A 24471-nucleotide genomic window follows, 5' to 3' on the forward strand; every position below is an offset into this window, starting at 1 on the left:
GCTCCATGCTGACACTCACAGCTTGTAAGATGAAATTTCTACTCTTCTTTCTTTCAAGGCCCCCTGTGTTCTGCCTCTCCCTCAATTCTAGGGGCCCCCAAGATGGGCAGTACAGGATGTTCTGCAGGGGATCAGAGGCTGTTACTCAGTCTCCTGGCCAGCACTCCCAACTGCTCTTTGCACACTCCATATGAAGGCGTAGTCCAGGTTTCAGAGCACATATGCGTCATGCACTGTGCTGCCTCTTGTACCCAAATCCAACTCAAGGGTGAAGAGACCAGGCTCAGACTTGTCCAGGGAGTAGATTTCCCAAGCTGCCCTTGTTCCTGTACCATTTGATGAAAAGGGGCGCATGATAAACTCGATTGGACTTTATTTATATACGCTAGAATTAGAGTGATTGGTGGTGCCTTCTGTCTTCTAGGGCTCCCAAAGAACTTTGCAAGGTAATGTGACAAGCACTGAGGCCACACAGGCCAGTGCAGCAGCCGCCACCCAACAATTCGCAATTAGTCATGCCCAGCCTGGGATCATCAAGCCTGTTTTTATTGGAAGAGCAGAGAGGGAGGGAATGTTAGCTGGCAGCTTCCCCGTGTACCCTTTATGAAAATGCCTTTGGCTCTTCAAATTTCACCTGAATAACCAGCTCAGGCGAAGTTGCCGCCGTCAAAAATCAGAAAGTGATGGTGCCAAGCTGATGCCATGGTGATGCCTGAGGACGTTGACCAAGTAGGCATGGCCTCACAATTGGTTTTTGTCTTCCCCCTCCTTTTCCCACTTCTGTTCTTTTTCCACCCGTTTTTCCTTTTTCTCCCCTCTTCCAAATGTTCTCAGGAAGAGGTCAGCCAAGGGGTGGATAGTGTGTCATTTTAGGGTGACCCCTATTCTGTCCACCTTTCTCATTCCCTACCATCACACCATTGCTTTCACAGAAAGGGCAGATTTGGAGGTGAAACTGCAGTTGTACCCCAGACTTCTTCCCCTTTAGTAGCACTCAACACACTTGTAACTACTTCCAACTTTCTTATTCCACCAAGGTACATGAAGGCAAGGGCTATGTCTGTCTTGCTCACCTCTGTCTTTGGCACTTGGCAGGTACACATAGTAAATCCTCAAATATGTTTGTTAACTATAAGCTAATAAATATTTAAGAACTCCATTGCTAGTATCTTACTCGTGCCTTGGTTGTAAGCAGCCACCCACTGTCTCACCTGTAGACTACCTTGTTTGATTCCATATCCCCCAGGCCAAATTTTAGCTCAAAACCTTGCAAAGTGTATGTTAAAATGAAATAAACTACCCCCGCCCCCCAAGGCCTTCTCATTGGTTTGGATTTGAGACTAGAGTTGCATTGGCTTTTGTTCTGATTGCCTCTGGAGTCCTATTCTGTTGTACACACTTCTGTGTCCCTTGGGAGTCCCATGAGGGAAAGTTTATCATGGATACACATTTCAAGGGAGGCTGAGCCTTTCCGTCTGTGTCCCAGAGATCACTGCCTGAGCCGTGCTCAATAGAGAATCATAGGAGTGCTCTCAAGGCAAAGCGGCCTAAATTTAGACATGGCAGCTGTGTTTTGGGTGGCCTGGTGGGTGGGATACAGGCAGCCAGTTTCTCCTTTTTTTTTTCTTCCTTCCTTGCTTACACAGCAGAGGGTGGAACCCAGCTTCTGGTAGAAGAGCTGGAGTCTGGAGCAAGCCGCTGGTTCCTGGTCCTGACTGGGTGACGATTTGATATTCCAGTAGAGAAGCTTCAAAAATATTTGGGTTCCCAGCCTCATTTGAAGTTTCATAATTTTAAAAGAGAAACTTGAGGCCTGACGGAACCCTTTTTGCCCTCGCAAGTTGATTTGTGAGCTTTTCAAAACTACAGCGTCTAAACTACCAACACTCTTACTCTTTTCTTGTTTTGTTTCCTTCCTCTTGGCAGGTATTTGATGATAAGCAAGAGCTTCATACTTGCTCTCCGTGGCCATAATGGAGCCAGGTGTTTGATTTAGGTCTTTAAAGAACACATAACTCAAAGACTAGGTTGGTGCGGGGGGAGGTGAAGGCTCTTTCCTTTCAGGGTTAAGCAGAAAGAAGAACTTAGAACCCAGAGTGAAAACCTTGAGTTGTCCTGTATATCTCTGGCAGAGATCCATTCTTTGCTGTAACAGCATTTGCTCAGATCTTCTCATTGGAAGATCTGCAGTCAAGGCCTGGCTATACCAGGCATGCATTTAATGATCTCAGGCATGCATTTAACCTCTTTGAGTTTCAGTTTTCTTCATCTGTGGGGTGAAAATGATGGCAATATTTATTACCTCACAGGGTTGATGGTAACAACTAACTCAGTAGGGAGAGAGTGAAGTCAGATAAAGCACAGGGAAGCATTTTGTAAACAGTAAAAGTAAAATGATGTTATGATCTAAAAAGCTATCCTTATTTTCCCATCATACTCTATTCTCCCCAGACTTCCATTTTCTTGTGTCTTGTACAGCATGGATCATTTAAAGTGATCACTCTAAGATGATTCTGGATAGTGTTGGATTGGGTGACTTCTTAAGCTCTCTTCTAGTTTAGGACTTTGTAAACTATGCTTTTTCCCACCCTTCCAGATTATCCCAACTTGGGAAATCATCTTTTAAGACAGAGTGGAAATCTGGAATTCATCAGTCTTGATAATGTCTCTTCAAGTGTAATCGGAGATGGTCCTCCTCCATTAAGTTCTGGTGTCTGAACAGTGTTCAAATAAATAGTAAAATGTAAATGACAGGAAATTGGCTGAGTTCTGAAATCTATTTTTGCTTAGGGTAACAATAAGCCTGTAATGGTCACTGTGACTTGATTTGCTGTTTCTGTAATCTCACACTTATCTCAGAATTCTCCTTCTGCTTCTGCATTTTATGTTGGAGTTTCTTCCAGGTATCAGATTCAACTTGAAGCCCTCCACGTGTATCCGCATGGGCCATAGGCCTGAAATAAATTAGTCTGAAGGGGAAAGAGTGAACGCTGTGGGCAAGAAGCAAATATGCTACTAAAAACAGAATTTGGGACCACAGCTCTGGGCCTGGAAAAGTGACCTGTCAGCTTGTCATAGTTCACACCAGTAAGTGTGGGGTGGGTTGGTGGAAATTTGTGCTAGCTGGCTGCATGAAAGAGAATAGAGAGAGTTGAGTCAGAATACATGTCTCTGTAAAGCTGAATGTAAAAGAAACTGAAAAAGAAAACACATAGAAAGAAAAATGACTTTGGAAGTAACAGGATTATCACATGCTCGAATGTGAGAAATAAATTGGAGGTTTTGATTTCTCCTGAAATGTTTTCGAATTAAGTACTCCTTTTTGACTCCCAATGCAGCAGGTTTGGTTCCCTTCGCTGGCTCCCGTGGTAGATGAAAGCTGAATCATTAAGGGGGGTTTGGCTTGGTCGGTTGTGCCCCTTGGTGAGCATTGTGCCCCCTCTCCAACCCCAGTGAGGCTTAACAGGGCTCCTGAGGATACCTGTCTGTTACACGCAGGTGCATGAGTGTAGTCATCGCTTAGGACTGATTAATCCAGCATAAAGTTGTCAAAGGGGCTTGGTGGCATGCCTTGGGCAAAGCTGTGCGATGAAAACCAAAGTCTTTACAGAGGTAGAGGATTTAGAAAGAGGCACAGTTAAGCTAGGAGATGTTAAAAGATAATATTATACCTAAATAGGAAAGTGAGGTGATATATGAATTTAAAAGACAATATTATACCTAAATGGGAAACTGAGGTGATATATTCAGGAGTGACACTTTGCTGATGTGGAGCCCACTGGAACCCGTACTGTGCTGTGTGACTGATAATCGGTTTATTAATAAAGAACTTGAAATCGGCCACTTTAGGTACATGTGGGCATGTGAGGATCTGTGCCCACCACTGCAGAGACACGGGCTAAACAATAGGTAACAGTGTAAACACAATACAGGAAAATCCAGATTTATACAAAGAATTAGGGAGCCATTATCCTCATTTTCATTTCCTGGAAGATTTTAAATAAGATTCCTTTTAAATAGGAAGCTCCCTGAATACATTTCAAATAGGTTTGATTTCTATACATTTACCTCTCTAGGAATTGTAAAATAATGAACATGTAATTCGGGAACATATGGACGTAATGCGTTTCCTTTCCTACATTTAACATTCTTACGAGATTATAAAATTGATTGCATATCACATCAAGTTTCCTGTTGATTTCTTGCTTTAGCAATATTCCTAGAGACATGTAGTTTTTTTTTTTATCTACTAGATATGATGGGTAAGAGTGAAAATGCATCTATTTAAATTATACCAGAATCAACTACTTATAAAGATTTTTGTAATATTCTTATCACTGTAGAGCTTTGAACATATCTTAAAAAGAATAGTTAGTTACCTCTACCAACTGTATTTCATTGAGTCGTTACTAGCAACTGATTTTTGATAGCTCTTGTTTTCAAACTATAGCAATGTGAATAAATGGAAAACTAAGAGAGCACAAGGAAATGCCACTGAAGCATTTCTATTAAAAAAAGAAGTAAAATAGTGCCAAGAAAAATAATATAATCGAACTAACCCAAATGTCTACAGCATAACTCTTTTACTTTGATCATGATTCTCTAATTCTGTCTACTTCAGTCCATTCCCAGATGATTTAGGAATCAAAGTTCCAATGTTTCATTACTGTTAAGACTATTGTTTTACTTTTCACTTTAGTTATTAAAAGGCACATCATTTTAAATTCCCTCAGTCAGACCCCTTCACATTTGATTTCTTTTTAACCTTTTTTTTTGTTGTTGTTGGAGCCCAAGTCATCTTTTTTGAAACAGACCTTCATCTTTAGCTTCTTCTCTGGCTTCTTTCCCTTACTTGACTTTCAGAACTTCTTAGACTAGTAGCTTTGGGGCTTCTGTGATTGGTCCCACTAGTAAGTTTCTTTAGGTGATTTCTTAGTAATACGATCTTTTAAAAAAAAGACCCAGACTGTTTTGTTAAACAGCCAGCAGAATGTTAAACCATTTCATAAAACAATGGGAAACGCACATGGATTTTTCCTCAATTATAAATGTTTTTCCCTAAAAAGTAAATTAATATCTTTATCACACTGAACATATTTTACAACTCATACATAGGTGATTTTAATTTTAGAAGGCACATAATGCATTTAAAGCAGTAGTTAATTAATTTTTCATATTAATTTTTAAGAAAGGTGACTATGTCTGCCTATTCACTTAACTCCAGGAATCAAAAGCCTTTAATCAGAGAGAACTGAAGAATGATTTGGACATTTTAGATCTTTGTTAATCTTTCGGAAGAGAGCCATTTCCAATGCAATGGACAAATTATGGATAATTGGAGCTGTTTTTCCCATAATATATGTGGTATATTATACAGATCCCTGAATAAGCAGGTCTTGATAATACTATTATTTAATAAAAATTGAAAAAGAATTATCTCAACAACAAACATAAATGTTTCAGCCAGACAAGTATTTGTAGCTTAGCATTAACAAACCAAATCAATCAATCCATCATTCAGTCAAACAAACAGAAGAACTTGTAGTGGTGGTTGTTTCTATTTTAAAGTACCACAAAAAAATTACTACAAAAACTTGCATCAAAATTGGTGTGAGAAACTTAAAATATTGGCTTATGAGACCAATTCACTCTTCAGCTTCTTCTTCCTATCTATTAATAATTAGGAAATTAAAAATGTCCCTACTTTTTCCATTCCTAAATCATTTCCCAGTATAGAATTCGGCAGATTCCAAAGGAAGACAGTTACCATTTCAGACTTGCACAAGTTGTGGCTTTCATTTAGACTAGAATAGCTGTTAAAGTAAAATGACCCTCACCAGTGCTTAAATCTGACTCTTAAGACATTCTGAGCAAACAGATTACTTGAAAGGTCTTACTTGGCTTGAACACGTAAAGTACTGTTAATGGATGCTGTGTCACATCTAACGCTTCCTTAATAATTCAAGATTTAGAAAACCCTCATACTGAGTATTGACAAATTTAGCAATAAAATGAGCTTGAGAAAAAGATCCATGGCCTGCCAAAGACTATTTTTTTTAACTTTTTAGAAAGGTTATAGGATGGTATATATAAATTTAGATAATATCTATAAATACTGTACAATGGAAGGTATAATCTTAGTTTTGTAAACCTATCTTCATATTTCAACCTAACTCAGATGAAGATTATTTTAAATGTAAATTATCTTTTTTCTCTATGATTATTATTTTTTGTAAGCTTCCCATGGAATTCACAAAATGCATGGGAAGGACTTTTGACATCACTGGTCATGAAATTTCTGATTTGGTGTTGGATTTCAGAGAGTGACTGTTCCATCTATTCACTTAAATTCAAACAGTGAAAGACTATTTATTCCAATCACTGTATATGAAATTTTATATTTTCTAGTGCTTTACTAATCCTAGGGATCTAGAATACCTTCACTCTTTTCCTTGTTTTGCTCTGGGTACTCTGGTTATTAAAAAAACTCTCTTATTTTTCTTCCAAACATAAAGAAGGGGGATTAAAATGCTATTTACTTACTACCAGCATAAGTGACATAAGTCAGACAAAGAAAAACAAATATTTATTTACTTCACTTACACATGGAATATAAAAAAAAAAGATTAACTTATAGAGACAGAGTAGAATGGTGGTTGCCAGGGGCTTGGATGTGTGGGAGATGTGGTGATGATGGTCAGATGGTAAGCTGCGTAAGTCCTGGGGGAGCTAATGTACAGCATGGTGACTATATTTCGCAGTGCAGTACCATATTATTACTTGAATGTTGCTGAGAGAGTGGATCTTAAATGTTCTCACCACAAAAAATGTAGCAATTATGTGGGGTGATGGAGGTGTTAAGTAACCCTATTGTAGTAATCGTTTTGCAATATATACATGTATCAAATCTTTGAGTTGTATACCTTAAACATACACAATGGGATGCATCAATTGTATCTAAATGAAGCTGGGGGGAAGTTACTACTAGCATAATGAAGCTCAGTGGTTCTCATTGAGGTCAAGTTTGCCCCCCACCCCCAATTCTAGGACATTGCGCTATGTCTGGAGATAATTTTGTTACCTCTGGGTGGGACAGTGCTCCTGGTATCTAGTGTAGAGGCCAACGATGCTGCTAACATCCTATAATGCACAAAGCAGGCCCCCACAACAAATGGTTATCTAGCCCCAAATGTCAGTAGTGTAGAGCTTTAGTAACCCTGTGCAATGGAATCCAAGAAACTTGGAATGTAGTCTCGAGTCTGGCACTAACCACCAAGTCATTTAACATTTCTCTGGGCCTCAGTCTTCTCATTGCAAAATGATAGATTGAATTTTATGATCTTTAAAGAATTTTCCAGTATCAAATCATATAAACCTATGAAATCTCATGATGGTCTCTTTCCTATCAGGGAGAAAGTTTCCTTGATGACTCCACTTTTTTCTCTGTGTAGCCTACCAGATGATGTATTTATTTATTTTGTTTTTCAATTAATTTTTATTTTTCAATTAATATATACAAAGCATTTTGAAAATCTATTTTATACAAAACTATATTATTTTAAATATCTGATTTTAATAATAGTCTAAAAATCTACCTTGGGCTTCATATGCATTTAAAAAATATACTTTAATCATATTGTTTGCTTAAAGGATTCTGCCTGTGTTCAGTCTGTGTGCATTCAGTTTTCCCACACAATCCTGTAAGAAGCCAGCCAGATGGATAATTGGATTATTATGCTACATGATCTTCACATACTCATTTTGAACATACGTAGATCAGTGAGCACCACACATTACATTCCATTTCTCTGGAGAAAGTGATTGTGTCATTCCTGCAGAAATCTCATTGAACAGCCACGTGTGGGGATCTTTTCTCAGGCAGTTCAAACAATAACGCAGTCCCCAATTTGTGCTGAAAAGTAATGATTGCTTTAAGAGCAGTCGTTCTGGTTCTCTCTCTAGGTAGCATAAGTCAAGCATTGTTCTATGCAGTGAAATAGAAAGATAAGTGACTTGCCCCAAATTACGTAGCTAGGAAGTAGTTTGCTCAGGGAGTAAACTTCTTCAAAATATTATTTTATGAAAATGTAAGAAAAGCTTCTGGCACCTCTCTTGATCGGGGGTCAACAAACTTGTTCTGCAGTGGCCCAGATAGTAAATATTAGGCTTTCTGGGCCATATGGTGTCTTTCACAACTGCTCAACTTTGCTGTTATATCACAAAAACAGCTATAGACAGCACATAAAACAAATGAGTATGGCTGTGTCCCAGTACAACTTTGCAGAAAAAAAAAAGGGTAGCGGGCTGCATTTGATGCGTGGTCCATAGTGGTCCCACCCCCGCCCCTGAACATTCCCTAAGGTCCCATGACCTTGTTTGATATCTCCATTTGCCCTTCTTTTCACCCTTTGGGAGCATAGCTAAGTTGAAAACAATTGCAGTACTTGTAATAAGAACAGATTTATAACACTGGGATCCTCAGATCACCAGAAATTAAGCTCCTGAACTTTTACCTCACAGCCTGGGCAGTGCTCTGAGTTGCTCTGTCCCAGCCCCACCTTTGGCCCCTTCACAGAAGCTGACACACAGGCCTTCCAGAGATGTATTTGATGCTGAATGCACAGCAATTGGCTCCTGGTGGCCCATGACTATCTGCTCACTGCTCTGGTGACTCCCTGCCAGATGACTGAGGGCCCTACTCTTCCAACACAGAGCTGTCTGCTAGTCATGGCATTGAAACCGTACATAGCCCTTGCTTTTAGGGTACGTGTGTTCGAGCAGGGTTTGGTGGAAGAGGAAAAATAAAATTATCTAACCAGCACTTAGTAATTGGACATGGATTCCTTCTGGATAAAAATCATCTTGGCAGACCAAATAGACATTTAATAGTGGAAGCTTGTTGTAAGGCACAGATGACCAAGTCCAAGATGCTTTTCCTACCAACTTACCCACAGTGTTTACGGCCTTGGGCAAGTCACTTCTCTGTGAGCCTTCGGTCATTCATCTTGGAGATGGGGATAATCATCTTAATTATCCTTCAGGATTCTTCTGAGAACTGAAGGAGAAAATGGATGTGAAATTGCCCAGCACTGCCACATGGAAAGGAGAGGAAAAAACTGAGATAAGTGTGTCATTCGGACAGCAGTACACAAAGTGCTGCAAATCTGCTGCTTAAATGAGCACCTCTTATTGCTTTTTTTTTTTTTTTTTTTTTTTGGTAGCACTACGTAGCAACTCATTTTTCTTCTGATTAGAACAGTAACCTTTGGCCCTTTGCTGAGTTTACCTATAATAAGGTAAAATAATAAAACAATATTTGAACTAATGTTATATTACATTAGTTCAAATATTATTTTAGTAATATGGTATTATCTGGCTCCAACTAGAGTCTCGGCATTGTTCCCACTGTCACATCAATTTCTCCACTTTGTTTCTACTCAAGGCAAAGTTTGAGGCAAAGAATGTTCTCTTGTGATACTAAGACAGACGTGATGGTAATTTATGTATCAGCCATCCCTGAGTGCCTAACTGTGGAATGAACACAGTAGAACCCTTGGTCTCAGAGAACTCAGACTAGATCCATGCTCTCCAGTGTGTAGCCACTAGCCACACCTGACTATGGAGAACATGAAATGTCACTAGTTCAAATAAATATGTGAGGGATAGAGTGGGATATGAAGGGAACTACCCACAGGAAGGTAGCCAAATAAACCAGAAATGATAGTAATTGGAGAAAAGGGCTATCTACAGAGAGTGCCCAAATAATGTATACACATTTTAAGAAAAGAAAAAAAACTATTAAAATTGTATTACTCAATATATACCGATAACGAAAGATGAATACAAGTCACGTTTGACTTCTGCAATTACAAGAGGTGCTCAAAGTGGTTCCCATCAGTGTAATTTTAATACAGTTGTTTCCTTTCTTAAAATGTGTATACATTTTTTTTGGCACACTCTGTATAGTTAAGGAGGTGGGTAGTGTGTGTGTCATTACCTGTTCCTATATACGCTGCTTTTTACCTACTTGTGGCTTTGGTGGATGCAGTCTCATCTCTAAGTTATATAGGTAATGATGCTAGGTAGATATCACATGTTAGAAATTTAGACTGTATACGAGTACTTACTCATCCATAAGAGTACAGGATGGTGGGAAATAATTTGGTTCTTTTGCTACATGGGAACTGCAAGAGCTTAGTGGAAAGATTCATGGCATAGTGAGTTCACCCCTGAAATTAGACCCTGAGACTGCTTTTGATTTAAATGGCTGGTTGGGAAACTGGGTTCAGGTCACTTAGTTTAGGAAGCCCACTTTGAGCAGTTTGTAAATCACTAACACTGTGCTTCAATGTTGCAGTCTATATCTGTCTTCCAGTTATTAGAGTGGAAGATCCTTGAGAAGGATGATAGGTGTTTTATTAATCTCTGAACCTATACTTGTCCCTCCCACCTTGTGCCTAGTCCAGGGCCTGGCACCAAAAATGTGCTCAATAAATGTTTATTCTAGAATAAAAATAACAGAAATCCATGAAGTTTATTATTTGACAAGTGAATATAATTTTAAAGTCATTTTTCTACTACTTAGAACTACAAGTGGATTTTCACTTTAGAGATTTCACAGTACTGATTAATGTATTTCAAAAGAAATGTGAAGCTAAATGACAAATCTGAATGATGAGTTGGTTTTATTTATTTACTTTATTTGTCCGAAACAGGATTTTTACATGTTATTGCCTACAGAAATTGTGAAATAAGTTATGATAACTCATAGTATGGAATACTATGCAGCCATTAAATCAGGCAGCTATGCATGTACTGACATACTATATTGTTGAGTGAAGAAAGCAAATTGGAATCACTATGTTTAGTATCATCTGACTTTTGTAAAAAGAAAATCACTACATTTGCATGTGCATAACGCATGTGTTTATATGTGTGTACAAAAAGCTGGTGCAGAATGTACCTCAAGTTGTTAAAAGTGTATCTTCCTGGGGAGTAAGATGGAGAAGGGTTGGGCCTCAATTTTTACCATATACACCCTGCATTGTTTGCTTTTCAAAAAACAATGATTGTGAATTGCATTTGTAATCTTTTTCAAAAAATTATTTTAAATTCTGGTACTAGCAATAGAGCAGTTCACTACAAGTTTTAAGTGAAACAAAAGTAATTAGGAGGAAAACCAGCTTTGATTAAATTGGGTATTTTGGGGACATATTTGTCTATCAGTTCAGCAATGGTCACTTGAAAAACAAGATTATTCAACAAACTCTGCTTAGTTCTTATAAATTCTCTAACAGCACATCTGATTTTTTTTTGTAAAAAGAGGTATTTTTATATTTTTAGTTATTTAAGTTTCAAGTGCAAATTGTGTGTGCTTTTAATGTAAATTAAATGGATGACTTCAGCCATATCACCACAGGATCAGGGGTTATGCAGCAGCTAAAAGTCTGTACCTTTTCTAGTTATTTATCCATAAACTGGGGGAGAGAAACACATTTTGGGTCCTTTTCCTTCCCAAATAATTCCCTGTCTTTCTAGTACAGTTGTAAGCTGATTGACAGTAAAGCTATGTATCTTGTACCTTGTATTTATATCTTAGGATTTCAGGTTTGAAAGAAATCTTACATGCCATCTATTCAGTCCAGTCTGTTTTCTTTCTGATGCTTGGAATTCCCTTGCAGTAGGAAATACTAAGTGTACAGAGTAGGCACTCAACAGTGTAGTTACTTAATTATTCAGAAAGGAGATTTTTTTAAAACCTCACTGTATAGTAGGTACTTTTAGGTTTATTATTTTATTGTTTTCAGACCTGCAGAAAACTAAAAAAAAAAATTCTCGTTTAGAGTCAAATGTTTCTGTGATTGACTACTTCGTTGGTTTTATTTTTTCAGCTCCTGTCGTTAAATATAGATCCTTGAAAAGTTCACCTTTAACCCAGAAGAATAGTACAGAGTGATACGTGAGAGGTAGGACCATCAGCTGTTTCAAATGAATGGGAGCTTGTAGATGATTCAGTCCAACCTCCTCATTTTACAGATGGGTGAACTGAGGTCCATAGAGTTAAGTTGAGATAGCCGTGATCTCTTTAAAATTTCCTGTAGACCTTTTACATGGCCATAAATAATATATAATTAAAAATGATAACCCTTATTTCATATTTATCGTTCTGTTTTAGAATAATAAGCTAAACCATCTCTACCCAGTCCATTTTAATACAAACATATTTTACCCAGATTGAATTTTTGTATTTTTTCCAGAATGCTTAAAATCTGTCCCACCTAGTTAAAATCCTAGCCTCAGTAATAACTCACTGTGGTGGGCAGAATTCTAAAACTGCCCTAGTGCCCCTGTCCTGATATGATCCCCTCCTCTCTGAGTCTGAGTAAAACCTATGAATGTGACATCATCCCCATGATTACCTTATGTTGTATGGCATGGTTGGTTTTACGAGGGGTCTAGTCACACACGCCCTTTAAAAGCTGGGACTTTTATTTACCTGGTAACAGAGAAATTTGAAGCTTGGAGGGATTTCATGTGCCCATGGCTTGAAGATGGAGGGAGCCACATGGAGAGTGCAGCTTTAGGAGGTGAACCCCAGCTGACAACCAGCAGTGAATTCGCTCAACAACCAGTGAACTTGCCCCGTAACCACCATATGAAAGATCAGTCTGGTTGACACCTTGATTTTGGCTGTGTGAGAGCTTGAGCAGAGAAGCCAGCTGAACCCACTAGGACTTCTGACCTACAGAACTATGGGATAATAAATGGGTGTTATTTTAAGTTGCTAAATTGGTGATAATTTGTTGTGTAGCAATTAGAAAAAACTAATACACTATGTGATCTAAGGGTAACCATTTATTGAAGGTCTTGTGCCTTGGTTTCCCTTTCCATTAGGACAGGTTGCCTGTCCCAATGGAAATATCCTATACTGCTTTGAAATTGTACTTGTGAATTGGGGCCCGCCCCTCTTCCTCCTCCCAGTGTCACTGAGCCAAAGCCAGAGCCTCTGTGACGGCCACAGCTGCAGGCACTGTGGCTTCTGGAGTTACAGTGCATGATGAAGTCATCAAAGTTTTTCATGATATGAAAGTAAGGAAATCTACACAAGAGGAGATAAAAAAAAGAAGACAGCAGTTTTCTTCTGTTTGAGCGATAACAGCAGACAAATAAAATTGTAGAGGAAGCAAAGTATATCTTGGAGGGTGACATTGGTGACAATGTAGAAGACCCCTATACATCTTTTGTGAAGTTGCTACTCTGAATGATTGCCGATATGCTTTTTGTATGATGACACATACAAAACAGAAGAGTCTGAGAAAGAAGACCTAGTACTTATATTCTGGGCTCCTGAAAGTACACCTTTAAAAAACAAGATGATTTATGCTAGCTCTAAAGATTCCATTAAAAAAATTTACAAGTATTAAACGTGAGTGGCAAGTGAATGGCTTGGATGACATAAAGGACCGTTTGACACTTGGAGAGCAATTGGGAGGAAATGGTGTAGTTTCACTTGAAGGAAAATCCTTATAAAATGACAGTCAGATAGATGCTGTCTGGATCTTAAGGAGCTTCCGTGTCTCCAGCTCAGTCGATTGAAATAGTATTAGGATTTTTTTGTCCTCCTCCCACTGGATCCTTCCAACAAAATGAATGAAGGAAATATTATTTATGTAAGCATCTCATCAGTGATTGCCATTAGACTCTTTCAAACTGTTATTTTTATGTAGAACCCAAGGAATGCCTTCCCATCTTACCGTAGCCAAAACAACTGGTTATATGCTTCCTTTGCAGCAAGTGCTACAATGTATATGGTTGTCAGTGTAAATAGCTTAGAATACTGGAAAGGGTAAGCTAATTGAATGGCTTGAAAGCATTATCCACTGGTCAGATGGTAAACTTTATTCAGTATTATTTATGGTTGAACTTGATTACAGTTCTGTGAGGCTCCAGCATTCATACACCTCACCTGCCTTGGCAAGTCTATTTTTGTGACATGGCAGCACCGATATAACACTATGCATTGGAAGCACATTTTAGTAATGAGTTGAACTCTTCACCCCTGAAAGGAATGGCAATTAAGTTGTGTTAACTTGTGTCATCAACTTATCCTAGTACCTCAGTGTTCATCCCTGTTACCTGCATATCTTCCCGAAAGAAATAGCTGATATTAATCCCTTTTTGTTTTCCATTGAGAGTATAGTACTGAATAAGTGTAGGAGTTTTATGTTTGCCATATAAATCTTGCAACACTAAGGTATTTTGAATATTAGTCATGATGGCGATTTCTGTAGAAAAGAGCCTTAAATGGAATGTTGCTTTTGAGATCAAACTCCCCACCCTTACATAAATGGCCATGTTGCAATAAAAAGTGTGACATATTAAAAAAAACAGAAACATGACTTCCACAGTAATGAAGTGTGTATTATTAATATTGGTGGTATTACTAATAACAATTTTGATTCTTTCTGGCCTATAAAAATCATTTTCCTACAAAAATAAAAAAGTAAAGGAATGTAATTTTGCACTAGGTAGACCTTCCTTCAGTGTGATCTTAGGGTACCCGGGCCATATGCCTGCCATTCTACCGTGGCAGAGACAACATGAAACCTGGAAAACTGTCCATTGACATCACATACTCACTGAGAATTCACTCTGTACCTAGCACTGTCGTAAGCTCTGTAGGTGGTACAAAGGGGAAAGGAATCAGACATGGGCTTTGCCTTCAAGTAATGCATAATGTAGTAGAAAATAACATATGGGGTCACACTAACTATACTCCAAGGTAGGAAGTAAGTGCTCAGTGCCTTTAGATGAACAAATAAAGGTTGGTACGAATTCAGAGGAGGTTGCCTGTCAACTGAGCCTTGAGGAATAGTTAGGATTTGAATAGCAGGAGACAGAGAAGGAAATGCATTCCAACTCAAGGGACAAGCACAAGCAAAGGTGTTTTAACCTAGGTCACATACGGGAATAACAAGTGCATCAGTATCAATGAAATGTAGGTTGATAAGCGTAATAGGAAATGAGTTTGAAAGAATGGATTGGGGCCAGATCATAAAAGACCTTTATTTCTAAGTTAAGGAGTTTAGGCATTATCATGTGTTTTTCAACAGAGGGGTGAACTGATCAGATTTGTGATTTAAAAAGAAAATTCTGGCAGCCATGTGGATAAAGGTTGGTGGTGAAGTATGAAGGATGATAAGGCAGAGACTGGAGACAGGGAGGCCTACTAGGAGGGACAGGAAGTGAGAGATGATGAAGACATGACTTAGGAGAGTGGTTTTGGGACAGAAGAGGCACAATGTTTTAGGGGAGTCACCAGGGTAAAGTGGACGTAGCGACCTAAGGAAGCAAAGTTCAAGAGGTTTCTAAGTGCTGAGACAGGTGGAAGACACACAGCTACGAGTCAGGATTAGTACCTAGACAGTCCGGCTGTGGATCTCTTGTTTAACCATTAGTGTTCACTCCTGAGAAGGTGGACAGCAGGAATAATCAGGGGAAGCGCCCCTGTATCTGCAGTGTGACAGGAGCAGCACTCCCACCCACCCTGCAGCTGCTCTTTGAGTGCAAGCTAAAAGTTGCAGTGGGATGTAAAATGTGTATGTGTGTATATACGTGCTGCACATGCACTACTGCTAGGAATGAAAATGGGGAGCATATTAGGCAAGGCCATTGCAGTGGGGTCTGTGAGCCACCAGCACTTACTGCTCCAAAGAGAGGCCTTAGCAGTCTGGATCCGTGCACTGGGCATTGCCACACTCGACACACTCATTGTCCTCTGAGAGCATAGGGTGAGTCCGTTTCCCTACACCCAAAGGTTTCTTTTGGAATCCACATTGGTTTGTTCTGCATCTGCTCTAAAGATTTGCTAATTCTCTGCTTGCCACTGCCTCTGGCCCCTGGCATGTATAGCCTACTTCATTGGGAAATATGTAGCACTTACAAGATAGGGGTTTGGGAGGCTTCCCAGATAGTTTATGGTAGGATTTGTAACATGCAATCTTAGGATCATCCATATAGATTTCGCTGGGGTGCCTGTTGCAAGTGCAGATTCCTGGGCCCCACTTGAGACTTATTGATTGAGGTTCAGGAATTGACGTCTGTAATAAGCATGGATCTTTTTTCAATAAACATAAAAATTATTTGTTTTATTTATTTTTGTTTGCTGTTTGAAATCCCCAAATAAGTTAGTTATTGTGCCAGAATGATGAAAGCAGTTATGGTATTGAATATGTTTCTCTGAATGACACCTTCTCCCAAAGATTCTGATATATATCCCCCTGCATCCACCCTGTTTGATAATGCCCAGTCAGGACCATGTACTTAAACAATGAAAGTAGCATTCCCTACTGTTGTTGAAAATTATCTCTCTTGACTTGTAACAGCTTGTGTGTAACTGTGACAAGATCACGCCAAGTTAACATTAATAACAGCATATTCAATCACTGCCGGAAGAAAGGTAGTCCTGACCTTAAAGGAAATTAAAATAATTCTTCTGTACATTTCTCCTTTTTCTGTGAAAGTTTTATGCTGGTAGTACAATGGTTTTCACTGCCGACCGCCATTGTGTGCCTCCAGAGGAGGGGGCTTGACTTGGTGATGGTAACTGAGGACTTTTTTTTAAATCTTCTTTGCAAGATTGATTGTCACCGCCTCCTCGGAATAGTCTCCTTCACTTTAATCCCTCAGTGACCAGTGTAAGAAAGAGAACCTTATGGTTTGGAGCTGGTTAAGTGAAATCCCCAAATAATGAGGGCAGCACCTTCTTCTCTGGGAATGAATTTGGTAGGGATTTCAGTGCATTTAAGGCACCAAAGTCTCAGCGTCAGGCACGCCCAAAGGATTCTCCAAGTAGACTGTGTTACAGACAACACCGTTGGGACTGCCGGTTAGTGTTGAGAAAAGATGTGTGTGTGGTTGTCGGATGACTCACCCTTTTTGCCTGGATGTTTCTACTTTCATTGTGGAAGACTCTGGAGGGTCAGTTTGATGTGCACATGTGTTCATTCCACCTGGAACGTTCTTTATGAGACAGCATTTGTTGAGTGGTTTACCCTTTTGTTTTACAGCCACTCCACAGGCTATGAAATAGTCATCTGGCCTGTTTATTTGTCTGAGGAAAGCAGTTTTTCCCTTCTTCATGGCTGCCAAGCAGCAGAGGGGTAACTCAGGGGAATCATATGATTTCCTTCCATTTCTCCAGAGACTGTTCAGGAACTGGACAGGAACATCAAATCTGAGCGTTACTGGTTTGTATTTGCCTGAAACTGGACACTCTGGATACAACTGTGATACTCTGTTTCAGGTAATGTAATGGGCAGCCCATTGGCACCCCTTCACTGAAGCCAGTTAATCCAGTATGTGTGTGTTAATGCTGCCACATGCCAGCCACTGTGCTAGGCATGCTCTTAAAAGATGATACAAATTTTTGTCCTCTAGGTGTTTTCAGTCTAACAAGGAACATAAATGTATAAATAAATTGCTATTTTAAAAAATGTCATAGTGTATGCGAATATACGGTACTGAAAATGTGCCTAATTCTAAGGGAAAAGAGCGATAATGGAATGATCTCTGAGGAGGCCAAGTGCAGAGAAGAAGGCACTGCAGACGCAGAGACTAGCACAGAGCATGCTAGGATGCTGGGTTCGAGGAAACGGCAAATAGTCCAGTGTTGCTCAAGCAGAATACAGGTAGTTGGTACTATTCTATGCTAGGTTACAAAGGGCCTTGAATGTCATCGTGAAGGTTTTTAACGTTAGCTTTGTCTGGTGAACAGTCTTAGAGGGATTTTAAAAAACAATCTGCTACATATTGAACACTTCTTATATACCAGAAATTGTGCAGGAAATGAATATTATCTTCCCTAACATTAGTTTTCCCCATTGGAGCTTAGCAATTATTTGTTTGTAAGTCATTGGAAGCATTTTCAGCAAAGGTGTGACTTGGAAGATTTGCATTTTCTAGTGATGACTTGGGAAGTGATATGCAAATTGGTGAAATAGAGGTACTGAGACCATTCAGGAGGCTATTGCTTAAAGTGGGGAGAAAGGGATGGACAGAATATATATTGGATGGTTCTAGGCATTGCCGATATGTCAATCTTGAATGAAAGAGTTGGGGCCTTCTATGGGCTCTTTGTGCATATCATTAACATATATGAATACAAAGAGACAGCATGCTGTTTTTGAAAGAACGTGAAGCTGGGAATTAGACCACGAGCGTTCAGGGGCTGGCACTATTGCATAACTAGTTGTGAATCCATAGGAATCTTGCTCTTCTTTGAGCCTCAGTTTCCTCAACTGTGAAATGGGAGCTTGACAGTTTCTAGCTACTTCCTGGTGATGGGGAACAATTGCAATGATGAGGGTGAAAGACAGTGCGCTACACAAATTCTGGTTCTTGAGGCAGCTGTTGTTACTTAATGTACTGAGTGTGGTGCCCTATCACAGACTTGTTATGAGCATCAAATGCAATAATGGATCTGAAAGCATTTTCTTAGCTTTAAAGTGTGACCCAAATGTTAAGAATTAGTAAAAATAATAACAGAGAACAATTCATTCTACATCCAGATGTCCTGTCTCCACTGTGACTCATGTACTCATTCAGGACTGTGCATAAGAACCTCCATTTAAGTAGCGCAGGCTGCATCCCCACGCACGACAAAATCAAGTGGGGCAAGAACAGTCCATGCATTGACTTCTTCCCTGTCAGATTTTGGCTATGGCACTTACACAAGCAGATACCCATTCTACATGAGCTGTCACCAGCCTTGTGCTCACAGCCGGTCACTTTGCCCGAGTGCACACTGAATTTGGGTGCAGGTCCCTTGATCCAACGGGAACCCCAAGTTTCTTTCCTTCCATTCAGATTGGCCACACACACCAGTCTACAAGTTCTGCGCTTAACAGGGCCGCAGGTTTTTCACAGGCCAGCGAGCACCATGAAACCAGGTGTGATCTGTAAACCTAGTTTCACATTGCTTGTGGTCAGTGGAAACACCCTATCAGGCAGACCCCCGCCACAGTTTGCTATTTCCAGTGGAGTTCACAGCCATATGGAAATTCTGCCTTTGGTATCAATGAAATGAAGGTAAAGGTGAGAAGACAGAGTATCTCCCACCTCCACCCTCAAATTTTAAGATAAAGAAGTCTATGTAATTTTACTAACAATTGTCACCCCAATAAATTTAATTTAAAAAAAAAAAAGTCTTCAAACCCTCTGTCCCCTTGTTTATTTCATCAAAAGTATCTTCCTAGCTCAACAGCAGTGGTTACTGTTCTAGGTGGTGCTCCTATAAAATATTTCCATAAACACAGAAATTCTATGGAAAATATAGCCATAGAGTAAATGTGCCATAATGTACCAAACCGTTTTTCTGTTGTTGGGAATCGAATTGTTTTTCATTTTTAGATATTATGAATAACTTGACAGTGAATATATGTCTGTATGTAGCTATTTGCCTCGGTTGAATTATTTCTTAAGATCAATTTCAAAAAACTGAGCCTTTGGGTCCAAAAGTATGAGCAGATTTAGGGGTGGGGAGGCCCTGTAATGGCCATAATCCTTTCAAAAAGGTTTATAATAACTTAAAGTGCTTTGAGTAGCATATGATTATACCAGTTTCACTGCAATCTAAACAGCACTAAACATTATCAATTTAAAATGTTTATTCTACCCTGTTTTCATTAAAAGATATCTTATGTTTGACAGAATTTGCATTTCCTTTTATTATTGGTGATGATGTGGTTTCCTACCTAGCTTTACTTTTCCTTGCATGAAATTGTATATTTATACCTTTCTTAATTTATACTTTGATTTCTTAGTGTTTTCCTTACAAATTTGAATGATAAGGAAGTTGATATAGAACATATATCAAATTTTCCACCAATATAACCTTTAAAATTGTGTTTTCTTACACAATATAATCATAATCTATCCTCCAAAATGCTAGAAACATTTAATTAGACACCAGAGTGTTTGAAAATCATTTTAAGATTGTTTTTATGCCACTTTCAAATGTTAATTTAAGGATCATAAAAAGAGACAATGAGAATGAAATCATTTTTCAACAAAGGGCATTTAACTCTTGGGAAACAGAGGAGACATGTAGATTTCTACAGACCAGAAAGGAAAGAGGGATTCATTGTTTCATAAGGCCTCCCAACTCCCTAACATGTAAAGAGACTTAGCAGCTTCAGGGTCTTAAATATTTTTAGGCTTATCTGGTTGCTCCTCTACCTAAGACACATCTGAACACCTTGAGGCAACCACCCAAATGAATGTGCTTTTCTTAATTCATAGGGGCCAGTCCCGAGAGGGGCCAGTCCTAAGGGAATCCAGAATCTTTTGACGTCCTGGACCTGGTGTCTCTGTGACCAAAACGGGAAGTCAGTGGAATCACAGCTAAATATTAGAACATTTCACACGTCACACTAATTCGTTTCTGAAAGGTCTCTCTCCTGATAGGAGGAAACATAGCAAATAGGAACTTTTGGTAGAATGTTTAAAGTTGGCTTGATGTTTTTTCATTAGGGTGTGTGTGTGTGTGTGTGTGTGTGTGTGTTTTTATTAGTTTCAGGTGTACAAAATTAGATAATGATTAGACATTTATATACCTCACGAAGTGATAACCCCTATAAGTCTATTACCCATCTGACACTGTACATAGTTATAACAATATTATGGACTATATTCCTTATGCTGTAATATATATCCCCGTGACTATTTTTTATAGTTAACATTCAATATTATTTTATATTAGTTTTACAAAATTATCAAACAATACAAAAGAATATGAAGTGATCAAATTTCTACTCATGACAAACCTTACGCTCTGCACCTCTCAGTTTTGCTCCTCACGGGTAAGCACAGAATCCTGTTTCTTGTTTATGTTTGCGAGAATTCCTTGCATATAAAAACATATTTATATAGTTAAATACATGCACATTCTTTTTCACAAATGCTAGCACCCTACAATTACTGTTCGGCAAATTGATTTATTCACTTAATTAACAGATCTCATACACTTTTCCATTTCTGTATATATGCTTACCTATACCGGGGTTGCCAAAAAATGTATGCAAGTGGACACTTTGGTCAATGTTGCTCAAGCAGTAGTTCCCCGTAATCAGAAGTGTCTGGACACTGAGGGCAACTACTTTGAGCACCTCTTGTCATTGCAGAAGTCAAACGTGACTTGTATTTGGGGCCAGCTCAGTGGCTCAGGCAGTTACAGCTCCATGCTCCTAACTCTGAAGGCTGCCGGTGCGATTCCCACATGGGCCAGTGGGCTCTCAACCACAAGGTTGCCGGTTCAATTCCTTGAGTCCCTCAAGGGATGGTGGGCAGTGCCCCCTGCAACTAAGATTGAACACGGCACCTTGAGCTGAGTTGCCTCTCGGATGGCTCAGTTTATTGGAGCGCATCCTCTCAACCACAAGGTGGCCAGTTCGATTACTCGAGTCCCACAAGGGATGGTGGGCAGCGCCCCCTGCAACTAGAAACGGCAACTGGACCTGGAGCTGAGCGGCACCCGCCACAACTAAGACTGAAAGCACAACAACTTGAAGTTGAACGGCACCCTCCACAACTAAGATTGAAAGGACAACAACTTGACTTGGAAAAAAGGCCTAGAAGTACACACTGTTCCCCAATAAAGTCCTGTTCCCCTTCCCCAATAAAAATCTTAAAAACAAAAACAAAAAAAACGTGATTCGTATTCATCTTTGTTATTGGTATATATTATTACAATTTTAATACAGTTTTCCTTTCTTAAAATGGGTATACATTATTTTGGCACCCTCTGTATATTCTTAAAGGCTTCACAATATTCATTTGTATGGATGTATTGTAATTTATTATGTCATTTCCCAATACTGATGGATATTTTGTTTATTCCTAACTTTTGTGATATTAAAGTAGCGCTGCAATTAACATCCTCAAGAGGCAGTATATGAAGTGCTTAAGGGGAATACTAGCTCTGGAGCCAGACTATTTTGGTTCTCATATTGGTGCCACCAACTCCATATTATATGTCCTTGAGCAAATTCCGTAACTTCTCTATGCCTCAGCACCTTCCCATGAATATATTGAGATAATAATGGTCTCTACCCCATGGTACTGTTATGAGGATTTAATGAGTTAACAATACACATTCAAAACTGAAGTATTTATACGTTAAGTGCCAGGCACATAGTAAATGTAACAATTGTTAGTTAAAATTATATTATTCCTTTTTAGCATATTTTTGCAAATATAAATTCTTAGTTGTTAAATGGCTGGATAAAAGAGTGTATGGATTTTGACTGCTCGTAGATATTACCCCTTTCCTAGCCAAAAAACCCCTGCAAATATTGGATATTAGTAAACTTTTCAATCTTTGTAAATATGGGAGGTAAAAAAAGCAGTTTATCATTATTTTCGTTCTCTCTTTAATTATGAGTGAGCATGAGCATCGTTTCACATGTTTATTGGCCATTTATATTTCTTTCCATGTGAACTTGCTGTTCTTGGCTTTTGCTGATTTGTTGTTGTTTGCTTTCCATCTGTTTCTTATTGATTTATGGAGCTCTTTGTATATAAAGGAATTTGGCTCCTTGTTATATGTGTTACAAATAGTTTTCCCAATTTATCTTTCAACTTTGTTTATGTGATTTTCTGTCCAGCAGTTTTGAATTATATAGTTAAATTCATCATTCTTTTCTTTTATAGCTGCTGAGTTTGGAGGTCATGCTTTGAAAGTCTTTCTAGGTGGGTTTGATTTAAATCATGCACTGGAAGTATTTTTGCCAAAAGGCTCAATTATGGATTTAAGAGCTAGAAAGGATCTCAGCGGTTGCATAATTCAATATTTCTCTCGTCATATCTTTTGAATTTTCCTTTGCAGAGGAAAAGAAATTTAGTCCCAATAAAGGGAATGAACTGTAAAGGTTCCACAGGAGGCTGATGGTAAACTCTGGGCTCTTGATGCCCATTCTAGTGTTTAACGAGATTGTTTCAGAAAAAGAGCTCTTTTTTACTTTAAACTTTTTTTAAAAAGAAGCATATTTAAACAACTCAAATATGGAGTTAACTTTTAAGGAAGTACATAACACATTTTAAAACAAAGATTTATTTTTACTTTTCAGATTAATTTTTACTTAGAGAAATACCAGCATATGTTCTGTTAAACATAAATCATATATGTGTTTAAATATTTAGCTGAACAAATGTGCAAATATTCTAACCAATGAGGCATGTCTGTTTTCTTTTTTACTTTCTTAATTATTTTAGTTGTGAGTGTGAAATGTGGGTTTATTTTCACAGAAATCAAGTAGACTTTTATTCTGATAGATAGAACTGAAAAGCCTTGGCTTGGCTGCTAATTGCATTCTTACCTTCCTTTCCCTGGCTTTGGCAAGGCCTGGGATTAAATCTAATTCCTTTTAAGTTGTTTGGGACCTTAGCCAGGGTGACCTGTCTAGAATGCAGATCTGTCCAGATCATTCGCCATTCTAAAGCCCTCTCATAGATCCTTAATGGCTATAGGATAAGGTCCAACCTGCTTACCTTAGCTTACTCACTGGAGCCATTGGACCACTAGCACCCATGTGCAGTCTTCCAGCCTTACACTTCCCTTTGTACATGCTGTTTCCCTATTTGGAGCAACTTTCTACCTGCCCATGTGCCTTCCCACCCAAAGCAATATAAATAAACATTATTTCTACTACTTCTGTGAAGCCTTTTCCAATCTTTCTACTTCAAGACTAAGTGTTCTGAAAGGCAGGACTTCCAGAGTGGCAATTCAAGGATCATGGTGGCTCCTCTATGCAGCAAAATAGCCATTTAACTGGTAAAACTGTAAAGAAAAAAGCTATTTACGATTTCTGGAAATTTCCTAAGGACATACAGGAAAGAGAGAAACTTTAATTCAAGAAAATCTGTTGAATCTTGGTACGAAGAACAGGAGTGTGTGGCATCTGAGCCATGACCTACTCTCATCCCCACCCCTAGCGCCATGTGATGGAAGCTGTTGTTTGGGCAAGTGAGGCTGAAAAGATGGGACATCCTCTCCCCCACCACTCCTACTCTTGGGCAGTAGTTTCACACCCAGAGGAGCAGGCCATCAGCATCTCTGATGCCCCTTAGCCTTGTATTACAGTAGCACTATTCTAGGCAGGCACAGCTGAGGGGACTAGAGATCCTTTCTATCACCCAGTTTCCACGTGTGTGGAAGAGGCTCTGTGCTAGTGCTTTTAAGCCAAGAATACATGAGCACTGATTGTGCCTTCCCCAGCTCATACATAGGGTGAAGGTTCTATACTGGGAAAGGCAAGCCAAGAGAACTAGGGGCTGCCATCACTCCACAGGGTCCAGATGGGTCACTCTTGTAGAAGCAGGCCAGGCCTCCCTGGCCCCCAACTACATTGCAATGACACAGAGGTTCTGCCAAGTGGGGAAGGCAGGCCATTAAGATGGAGAGCTTCACAGGTT

At 39.1% G+C, this 24471-nt stretch overlaps 1 protein-coding gene and 1 pseudogene across 3 annotated transcripts in view; both read left to right on the plus strand.

Moving 5' to 3' along the window:
• Positions 1-24471, plus strand: part of AR (androgen receptor) — a 182325-nt gene that overhangs the window by 51531 nt on the left and 106323 nt on the right. The gene's annotated exons all lie outside the window — the stretch shown is intronic.
• On the plus strand, positions 13039-13530 carry LOC109437500 (cofilin-2 pseudogene; annotated as a pseudogene).

This window comes from Rhinolophus sinicus, chromosome 18, assembly GCF_057876585.1.
Source record: "Rhinolophus sinicus isolate RSI-liver-muscle chromosome 18, RSI-T2T, whole genome shotgun sequence".
Classification (NCBI taxonomy): domain Eukaryota; kingdom Metazoa; phylum Chordata; class Mammalia; order Chiroptera; family Rhinolophidae; genus Rhinolophus; species Rhinolophus sinicus.